The sequence below is a fragment of the Excalfactoria chinensis genome, chromosome 12 (genome assembly GCF_039878825.1).
Source record: "Excalfactoria chinensis isolate bCotChi1 chromosome 12, bCotChi1.hap2, whole genome shotgun sequence".
Taxonomy (NCBI): Eukaryota; Metazoa; Chordata; class Aves; order Galliformes; family Phasianidae; genus Excalfactoria; species Excalfactoria chinensis.
In genome coordinates this window covers 16118813-16128812 of record NC_092836.1, presented here as the reverse complement: position 1 = coordinate 16128812, position 10000 = coordinate 16118813, and the positions used below count along the sequence as shown (strand labels likewise).

The 10000-nt window shown below is 57.4% G+C and overlaps 1 protein-coding gene across 3 annotated transcripts in view; it reads left to right on the top strand.

The window, feature by feature from the left end:
- Positions 1-4472: 4472 nt before the first annotated feature.
- RAD54L2 (RAD54 like 2) overlaps positions 4473-10000 on the top strand; it is a 50949-nt gene continuing 45421 nt past the window's right edge. For 2 of the 3 annotated variants that reach the window (XM_072347023.1, XM_072347019.1), the window contains exon 1: positions 6992-7127. The gene's annotated coding sequence lies outside the window, so the exon portion shown is untranslated. Of the gene's footprint in view, positions 4515-5017; positions 5170-6991; positions 7128-10000 lie in introns of those variants that run through there. The other variant, XM_072347020.1, reaches the window with a different exon arrangement.

Below are 10000 nucleotides of genomic sequence, written 5' to 3'. Positions count from 1 at the left end.
TCTGTGCACTGATGCCGGAGCACCACAGCTCCCGTGAAGCAGGAGCACACCTGGGGACAGAGGCAGCAGAAGCACACGGCTGAGCAGAGCAGCAGGGCCCAGCCCAGGCTCTGTGCAAGCCTCGAGACAGGTGGGCTCTGGCTGGGGAGACAGGATGGGGTGCTGGAGCTGAGTGCACCAGGGCTCCCTACCTTGGGTAAGGAGCAGGTGTTGCTGAAGGTGAGCAGCCTGGCAATGCACGCCATGGCCCTCTCCTCCACAGCCGCCAGCTGGCACGTGGTGAAGGGCAGCAGGAGCTGTGGAGAGAAAAGCTGCTGCTGTGCCCACAGCACGGGGCACTCGTCCTTCCCCTCGCTCCCCAGCTGCAGTGGGGTGGGTGGTTGAGTCCCTGTCCTGCTGCTGCCTCGTCACCTTCCCGCTGCTCCCCACCCATCCCTCTAACCCCACAAGGGCTAGTTTTGAGCCAGCACCCCCTGCCCGCAGCTGGCCCTGGGGGGACCTTGTGTGGATCCCTCCTTCGTGGCCTCGAACCATCCCCACAAACCCCAGCGTTTCCACAGCCAGACCTCCAAGATGTTCTGCAGCTCCATGAGGACAGAGGGGCCAGCGCTGCCCACCAGCACCTGCAGCAGGCGGTGCAGGGCTTCCATGGTCTGCAATTAGAACAGGGGTCAGGGCGGCCTTCCCTGCTGCGTCCTGCTGGCAGCAGAGGGGCATCCCGGGTGCTGGTGCCCAGGAAGCGTCCCCAGGGCTCAGCTGATGCGCACCTCCACGTAGAGTGCAGCATCCAGGTCCGTGTCGTCCTCATAGCGAGGGAGGTGGAGGACACTGACGAGGCAGGCACGCAGGAGACCGTTCTTCTGCTCCTCTGGAAGCAGCCATGCTCTGCTGCGAGGGGAGAGAGGGCAGAGCTGTGATGCTCCGCTCAGCACCCTGTGCCTCGCAGCCTGTCCCACTCAGGGCCCGTGCTGGGGCGGTACCTCATGGCGACGATGGCATTCATGGCCTGCTGCCGCAGCTCCGTGTCCAGGCGCTCGTCGGGCTCCTCCTGCAGCAGCGCCTGTGGGCACAACGGGATGGGATGGGATGGATGGGATGGGATGGGATGGGATGGGATGGGATGGGATGGGATGGGATGGGATGGGATGGGATGGGATGGATGGGTTGGGATGGGATGGAATGGTGCAGTGTGCCCCACTTGGTGTGCAGTGCCCACACACCCCATCCCAGCACCCCCCAGTTCCTGGGGCTCCCCGGTGACCCCGCAGTGGGAAGGGCTGTGCCCACCGCCCGGCCCTGCCGTGCTCCCCTTACCTCAATGCACTGCGCCACCTCCAGCGGGCAGACACACAGCCGGTAATGCGCACCGCGGTCCTCCAGGGAGGCTTTGCAGACAGCACAGATGGAGGCCAGGAAGCTCAGCTTCTGTACCTGAGCCTGAGACAGGAGGGGAGTCACAGGGGCTGGCATCAGGGGACCCCGGCACCTTCTGGGCACGGCCGGGCAGGGGCAGCCAGGGAAGCACAGAGTGCCGCTACCTGGGGTCTGTGTGCACAGCAGGCACGGATGCAGCTCAGGGGATCCTCCTGCTGTGGTGACAAGTCTGAGGCAGAGGGACCCTCAGCTGAGCCTGAGGGCACCTGCAGGGGCTGCACCTCACACACCTCGCCGGGCCCCTCCTGGGCTGTGGGGGTGTGAGGTGCCCTTGGCCTCTCCAACCCAGTTTCTTGGGGTTGGCTTGGGGGTCTGTGTTCCATCCTGCAGGAAGGGAACAGCAGCAGGTGTGTCTCCTGCTTCAGCTCTTCCTTAATGTGGCAAGGCCCACGGTGACAGGGCAGGGATATCCCATCACTGTGCCCAGCTCCAGCCCCACTCAGGACCTGTCCTCTTGCCCCAGACCCCCGCAGTCCTGCTGTGGGTCCCCCACACCACCCAGGGATCTTGACATGGGACTGCAGACGTCCCTGCCCCCCTGTCCTCCTGGAGGATTCCCCCTGCCCCAGCTGCCCCCAACCCCATATGTCTCCTGCCCACCCCAGTCTCTTGGTGCCAGCCCCACTTTGGATCCCCAGCTCTCAGTTCTGGTGCCAGGGAGGGCCCAGGCTGCAGGGAGCTGCTTGGTGGCAGGGCAGGCAGGCTTGGCTTCTCCTGCAGAGGAGAGCAACCCAGCAGCCTGCAGTAGCCCCACAGAGCCCAGCAGTGTGAGGGCACTGCCATGCTGCATGCCCTGCTGCGGTGCAGTGTTTCCTTCTCCCCGCTGTGGCCTTTGACCATCCTCATCCCTGGGCATTTTCATCTGGAAGGAGCCCTCAACTTCACCCTGTGCCACAGCTGCAGTGTCTGGGTCTGTGAGTCCTGCGCAGGGCCCTCAGCCCATCCGTGGCTGCTGGGCGGTGGGGCACCGCTGGAAGCACTGCTGTCCCAAGCCCTTCTCAGGAATGCAGCCATCTCCTCCTCATGCCAGCACCAACGACAGGCAGTCCACCTTTGCTGAGCTCTGTGCCTGCGCTGCACGCGAGCTGTTTTCAAGCTGGGCTGTGGACTAGTTAAACGCGACTAATAAAAGGGAAAATGACTGAGAAAGAGAACTTGGTGTGAGCTGCAGAACAGATCTCCAGCCTGAAACGGCTGAAGAGCTTTGCAGTTCTCCTGCAGTGACCTGTGAGGTACACAGATCTCCCGATAACATCGAAGCACCCTGGAAAACAGCCTGGCAGCGTTTCCCTGCCTCTCACTCACCTCCCAGCAGAGCTGAGAGCACAGCGCTCAGAGTCGCCGCTCTGTCCGGCCGTCTTCTGGGAATCCATGGACGTGGGAGAGCTTTCCCTGCCACTGCTCTTCACCCCTGTGGAGCAAGTGATAACGCAAAGGAGCGGCGAGGGCTGCCAAGTCCTGCTGCTGCCCACAGCCCCAGGTCCCGTGCAGGTCTGACCCCTGTCCAAGCACACTGGGATCACCACGTCCACGGAAGCTTTGGGCAGGTATGTGCAAGCTTGTCTGGATGATCTTCTCTCCTGTTATTTGGTTGCTGAGTTCCAACGCTCTGCAGCCGCCGTTCTGAGCGTTCCCTGGCTTCTTCTGTCTCTTTTGTGGTTCTTCTTTAGTGCCCTCCTTGTACCTCACCCTGCTTATGGGTTCAGCCACCCGTAACAATCCAGCACCACGGCTGTGGGCAGTTTGACTGCTGAATGGGAGCGTTCTGAGTCCCGCTCTCGCACACTGGACACATGTTGCAGTCCCTGGACTATTAAATAAAAAGAAACTCTCCGATGGTTCATAATCCTTTGGTAGCGTCCGAAAGGGAAACGCTGTGCTGTTCCTAAAGAGCTTCCAACCCGTGTCTTATCACATTCACTGCTTTCCTGATCTGTAAACAGCAGCTCTCAAAAACTAATTGCCCTGCCCATGGAATCCATTGTCCTTCCCCCCTCCCTGCCACAGCCCAGCTGCCCAGGCTGTGCTGTATTTGAGCAGGAAAGTCTCTCTTGGCCCAGACTCCAGCCATGCAGGGGAATGAGTTAACACGTTCATTTTGCTTCCCACCTTATGCAGACGGGCAGCTTAGCGATCATCTCCTTCACGTATGCATTTGCAATGCTCCTAATGGGTGACTGAGGAAGCAGGGCTAGCTGTGCTATGAAGATCCTTTCCCAAACACAGGGTATGCCAGGATGGTAGAGCAAAATACATTGTGGATCTTAAGTACATCAATCTCTGCCATTAGTACGGTTACTTTCATCTCTAATTCTGCTGCTGATTGAAGTGCAGTTGTGAAGCAAGCGTAGCAGGGAGGCTTCACTGTACCCAATGAGGGTTCATGGTTTGTGGCTGTTTTGTAGCCATCCTGCATGCATGTCCTATGCTAAAGACAAGGGATCGTCCCTAGCAGACACACTGAGGGTGGGGGCCATCAACCTCAACCCCAAAGAGGAGCAAACATGGGACAGAGCAGCAGCAGCTGACAGGAGGCCTGAGTGCATGGGGTGGGCAGTCAAAACAATGCCAAACAAGTAGAGCTAGCTGCAGACAAAAGCAAAGCAGACATTGCTCTTGCCCAGCTATGTGTCCCAGCTGCTCCTGTGGTACAGCAAGGTCACCCTGTCTCTTTGGAGTGGCAAAAATTGGGTCGTGTCTCCCTTAAGGACAAGCCAAGAATCACATGCAATAAAGGCTGACCCTGTGCTGCTTTCTCCTTGCAGCTTCCAAAGCACCGCAGGGAGCGGGGCAGTCCTGGCCAGCCACAGGACTTATTTTCCACTAAGGAAGGTGAGGGTGTGATTTCTTGCCCTGTACCTTCCTTTCTGAGTGATATGTGCTGGGATGAAGAAGGACCACGTGGGCCAGGAAAGGGTCAATGCATTTTGGGTGGGTGGTTGGGGTGGGTGTGTTTGACTCACCTTGTTGCACCTGCAGTAATCAGCAGGCTGGGAAGGAGGGCATAAAAGAAAAGGAGAGAGTTGCCTCTGAGGGGTAGTTTTCCAGGTTGGATTTGGAAGTGTGCAGGCAGTAATATGGTAATATCTTGTAAGGCTGTGCTCGTCTTGCTTAATGCTCAGATGCTCTACTGCCACTCATCCTGGCAAAGCAGAACACAAAGAAAATTGCCTAACTTTCCAGGTTTTTTTGTTTCCTTGGGATTTGCTGGGAATTTGCTAATGGATTTTCACAAGTAAGCAAAGTGGAGCTGCAGTGTCAGCTTTGCCCCCCCTGTGAGGGGGATGTCTGAGCTTTCTGTGCTCTGCAGGGGGGTTTACTGCTGATCTTGTGGTCCTTGCAGGAGGTGGCTGAGCAGTGTGAGCCCTGACTGAGCTGGGTTCCCTGCTGTGGGGATTGCCAGGAGAAGCTGGGTGACCTTTCCTAAGAAAGGATTGCATTTGTTCTTAAATTCCTCACTTGCATCACTGAATCTTCCCTGGACAGGCGGAGTTCAGAGACTCGCGTGCAGAATTTGGGCTGTTTCAGGTAAAGGTTACCTGTAACTTGTCTACCACAAAACTCCTTGCTTTCTCTTCTCCAGAGTCAAGTTCTTACTTCTTGTGGTGGGGAAAGAAGAAGGCAGCAGGCTGGCTGTTGAGGTGCAGAGTGAAATCCAAGCTGAAAGCTGCGATGCTGATCTGTGAAGTGGAGCCACTGTAACTTCGGTTCTCTCCTCTGAGATGAGGCTCCATGGTACGTCCTTGGCTAAGCCTGAAGGTAAAGCTGGGGTTAATGGGACACGGCATTCTCCTGAGGCACCTTTCACAGCATTCCCACCTGTGGCATGGTAAATAGGCTTAGGAGGTGTGTGGGAAGGGAACAGAGAGTACTTACAGCAGGGCAAGTTCTCTTCAGGATGCTGAGCATCAATGCAACACAGGTATTTGATGGACGCTTTCATCTGGATGTGAAACCAGGGCCTGTCAGCTCCGTGTACTGAGATCTAATTTGGAGCGGTGAGCAGAAGGGCCGTGTAAGGCAGGGCTTTGAGAGCACCTCTCCCAGAGCTGCTTGAGACTTCCTAAATTGGGCTCTGCTGGACAAGGAAGATATAGCCAAGTGCGGAAGTGCTTTGTGGTTATGAGAGGCAATTAGGGCACGTCAATGAATAATGGATGTGCAGCTTAGGAAGGCTGGATGACATCTGTTTTATTTTTGTTCCGTTAATTAAGAGTGATTGTAGGACAAAACAGCACAAAGGGAAGGTGGGGAGACTTGGGGCAGGTCATCAGAATGTGGATGCTCACCAGCAACGCTTCCTGTCTGCTAAGCTGTAGAAACCTCAGGAAGAGGGACTGCACAATTGACCTTGTCAGCTCCTAATCCGTGTAGCTCATAGGGACACAATTCAGGCTGTCAGAGTGTACAGAGAGCAGAGGGTAAAGTTGTTGCTTGCAAATCTGATGGCCTTTCTTGTACTGAGATAGTGGCTGCCTGGCAATTCTGGGGGCTGAGTGTAAGCTGTGGGATATTCATCAGCTCTGTTTGTGCCTAGAAGCAAGGCCAAGCTGTTCCTTAGGTGTGATGGTGCCATGCAGTGTTGGACCCAGATGGAAAAGCTCCCTTTGGGCCTATATGTTGCTTGGGTTCTTGAGAGCCAGAGGGACTGTGTCGGCCCTGGGATGAGAGGAACTGTGTCAGGCTGGAATTTGGGGCCTGGTGGAGGAGCAGGAGCTGTGCTACACATCCCTCTGCTTTGGTCTTCCCAAACATCCAGCTAGGGGAGTTTCCTCATGCGTGGATGCCCACCCAGCTCAGTACAAAGCCTATTGCAGGTGGGCAGTGGTATTCACTTAAGCAAAGGCTGTAAGTGGAGGGGCAGGGGGCACACTGCCGTCCCGTAACAACCAGACCTTCATCTGTGGTCAGCAGGCAGCCTCTGGCCCAGGGAGCCACCAGAGACAGTCAGGTTTGATGGGGAACGCTCCAAGTACAACACCTTGTCCTTGTTGAAGCTCATTAGGTTTTCTTGTGCCCACCTCTCAAGTCTGCCTAGGTTCTATATGGATGGCATCCCTTGTGTTGTATGGGCTGCACTGCTCAGCTGGGTGCCGCCCACAGGTGTGCTGAAGGTGCACTGATAAAGAAGGTGCTGCTGATAAAGAACCACTGAGGTTCTTAACCCTCAGGTTAATCTCCTTGCTTTCTGCAGGCTCGCTTTTCACCCCGCTCTTTCCCAGCGATGTCCTGCACGGGAAGCTTGCTTCTCACAGCGCTGAGTACCAAAGGGTTGGTTCGTGACGGGGAAGAACGGAGGTGAACGAGGAGCTTTTGTTGGCGGTGAGGCAGCGGTACAGCCGCCCAGAGCTGTGTGTGCCCCACGCCCGGAGGTGCCGGAGGGCACGGCGGGGTCCCGGCAGCCTATGCTACGTTGTTCCTCCAGCCGCGGGCACAGGGCAGCGCTCGGCGCAGCTCCCCGGGGCCGCCTTTCGGCCCCCGCACCGAGGGGGAACCTTTCTGCGCCCCGCGGAACCTTTGCGGCGGAGGCGCCTGTTGCTGCCCGGGGGAGCGCGCGGCCGGACGCTGTGCGATGCGGCTCCCGAGCGGCGGCTGAGCGCCGAGGCCGGCACGGAGGCGAGCGGGCGGGCGGCTGCCAGCTCCAGGGCCCCGCCGCGGCCCGCAGCCCCCCCCGGCCCGCCCCCCACGCCGAGGTGAGAGCGGCCGCCACGCTGGGAGCGAGCCGGAAGGCCGCGGGGTGGGGGGGGGGTGTGCCGGGGTGGGGGGGGGGGCGCGTCGAACCGGCGGAGAGCGGCCCGCCCCGCCCCGCCGGCCCCGGGCGGTGTTGAGCGGGGCCGAGGCTGCAGCCCCCACCCGGGGCCGGGCCGGCGCGGCTCTGCTTTGGCGGCGTCCCCCGGGGCGCGGCACCGGTTGGGGCCTAAGAGGGGGTGGGGCCTCGGGGAGACCCCGGAGGCCGCGGCCGCCCCCCGTGCTGCCAGCGGGGCTGTGCGCCGTCCGAGGAGCCGTACCGGGCCGCGGCCGTAACGGTGCTGCTGGGGAGCTCGGGAGGGGAGGGCCCGGCTGGCTCGGGGCTGGTTCCCTCGCTTCCTCCATTGAACCGCCTCGGGATCGCTCCTGCTGCTTGTGCTCTCAGTGCTCCCGGCTGTGGCACCGGGCACGTTCCCCCCCCGGTTCCCACGTCTGCTCCTCTGTCCGTCTGTACTAAACGTCCAAAGTTCTCGGCCGGGTTTGTCTGTGTGCAGCTGTGGAATCTTTGTCGCTGAAAAAGTCTGTAGGAGACCGGAGCTCTATTGATGCTGACGAGATGTTAGTGAGCACCTCTGCTTGTCTTTGTATTGTTGTCTGATTTTAACGCTGGGTATTCTTTGCAGTGACCCAAGTGCTGTGCCTGGCAGGTACTCGCTCAGCCCGTGGGCTCTGAGCTGGTGGTTCCGTCCCTTCCCAGCTCCGGGATTGAGTCTTGGAGCCCTCTGTCTGCTCCGATGCAAAATCAATCGGTTCAGAATAAACAGCCTTTGTTTTGGTAGTGCTGCTCTAGGGGCAGTAGCGTCCAGCAGAGGGATGAAAACAAAACAGCCCACTCTGCCCATGCCGGGCTTCTGAGCAAGCTCCGATGCAGCTTTCATTTGTTGAGTGAGGCGGCTTTCTTCCCCAGGTATGAATGCATACATCTTAAATACACAGAGTGAACAGCGCAGCCTTTTATCCCATGGTCCTCGCAGCATCAGCATGAGGGGCTTGTTTGTTCATGGTGGGTGCTGAATGTGAGGTTCGCGAGGAAAACAAGGTTGCCGTTTTAAGGAAGAGCTGATGTGGTTGTAGTGTTCTGTCTTTTCTGTCTCTGACCAAATACCACCTTTTTCCTCACTATCTCATGAATGTTTGGCCCCCGTGCTCCCCTTGTTCTACACCTCAGTTATCGGTAATTTCTGAGTCCCATTAATCTGTCCACATCGCAGTTTTGATACTGGAAAGCAGTGTCCTGAGCTGGGACATGGTGTGCTATGAGAACCAAACACGTGCTTCCTGCCTTGGTGAAGGTCTGAAAGTTTATAATCCGATCAGAAAATTGGAGTAGGCTGTGATTGCACTCTCTGGAATCCAAGTTGGTGTCATGGTGTTAATCCAGGCCAGGAGGGACCTCAGGTGTGCACAGCCCAACCTGCTGCTCTGTGCACAGCAGCACTGGGTTCAGCTTTTCTTTCTTCCCTCAGCGCTGAAGCCCCCCAATGACCCCCCCCCCCGTGCCCCAGGCTGTGATGGAGCTGGTAGGGATCAGCCTTTCCTTGAGGTCGGGTCACAGCCTCTGCTGCTGCAGTTGGACCACTGCTTTGTGTCCTCCTCCTGCATGCAGCCCCAACTCTCCTCCCATAGTGGTGCCTCTGACCTGAGTGCCTGGGGAGCCCCTGCTGAACTCTCTCTGTCTTTGCTGTTCTGGGGTGTTAAAGCTGCTCCTGGTGTTCCTGATGGAGGTGAAAGGAAGGGATGACTCCTCACAATAGGGCCGTGCTCCTACCAGTGGAGCCCAGCATGCTGTTAACCCGCCTTGCTGCCAGGGCGCACTGCTGACTCACGTTCAGCATGCTGCCCACCATTCGCGCTGCTTTGTTTGTGTGCACGTATGCGTGCATATGGAGGCACGTCATATGCATGTGCACATGGCCACGCAGCTCCAGAGAGAGCCTCAGTCATGCATGCACTTGTGCAGATGCACACTCATGCGTCAAACAACACATTTTGAACCTCTGAATGGCAGCTTGACTGTCCTTCCCCCCCGGATTCCAGGTGGTGGTGGTGTGTGGGGGCACAGCAGGTTATCCCTGGCTGGCCGTGCCTCCAAGGCAGCCTGCATTTTGACTTTCTCAAAATGGCATTGTTTCAAATGGTTCTGTGCAGTGGGATCAGGTCACTGGGACAGGAGGAGGGAGTGGCTGCATGTGTACTGAGCAGCATCTTGTTCAACCAAGCACGAAGCTGGAATGGAAGTGCCTTGTGATAGAGGAGGTGTTTTCAAGTAATGCTGTCCATGGGTATGAATTAAATGCATTGCAGCAAGTAGCAGTGCTTCAATCGATGTGCCTTTAAAGCAAGCAGCTGGTGCCTCCTCATTCTGAGTAACGAAGTTAGTGCTGATTGATACTTGAGCTGCATTAGCCAGCTAATGCTGGTGGTGTGCACCTACCAGCAGGTTGAGCACGTCTGAAGTTGAAACAAGTTCTGGAAAACCAGGAATTATAGAATCCTAGAATAGTCTGTGTTGCCAAGGCCCACAGTGCTCATCTCGTTTCAACCCCCTGCTGTGTGCAGGGTCACCAACCAGCAGCCCAGGCTGCCCAGAGCCACATCCAGCCTGGCCTTGAATGCCTGCAGGGATGGGGCATCCACAGCCTCCTTGGGCAACCTGTTCCAGTGCGTCACCACCCTCTGGGGGAAAAACTTCCTCCTAAAGAAGGTGTGGAAAAACACATTTTCAGCCATGTGGGTCTAAATTGTAACAAATAGTTGATTTGATGAATTCCTCAATGCATGGAAAATAGGTTTTTAGAGCTCGGTGGAGGTCAGGCAC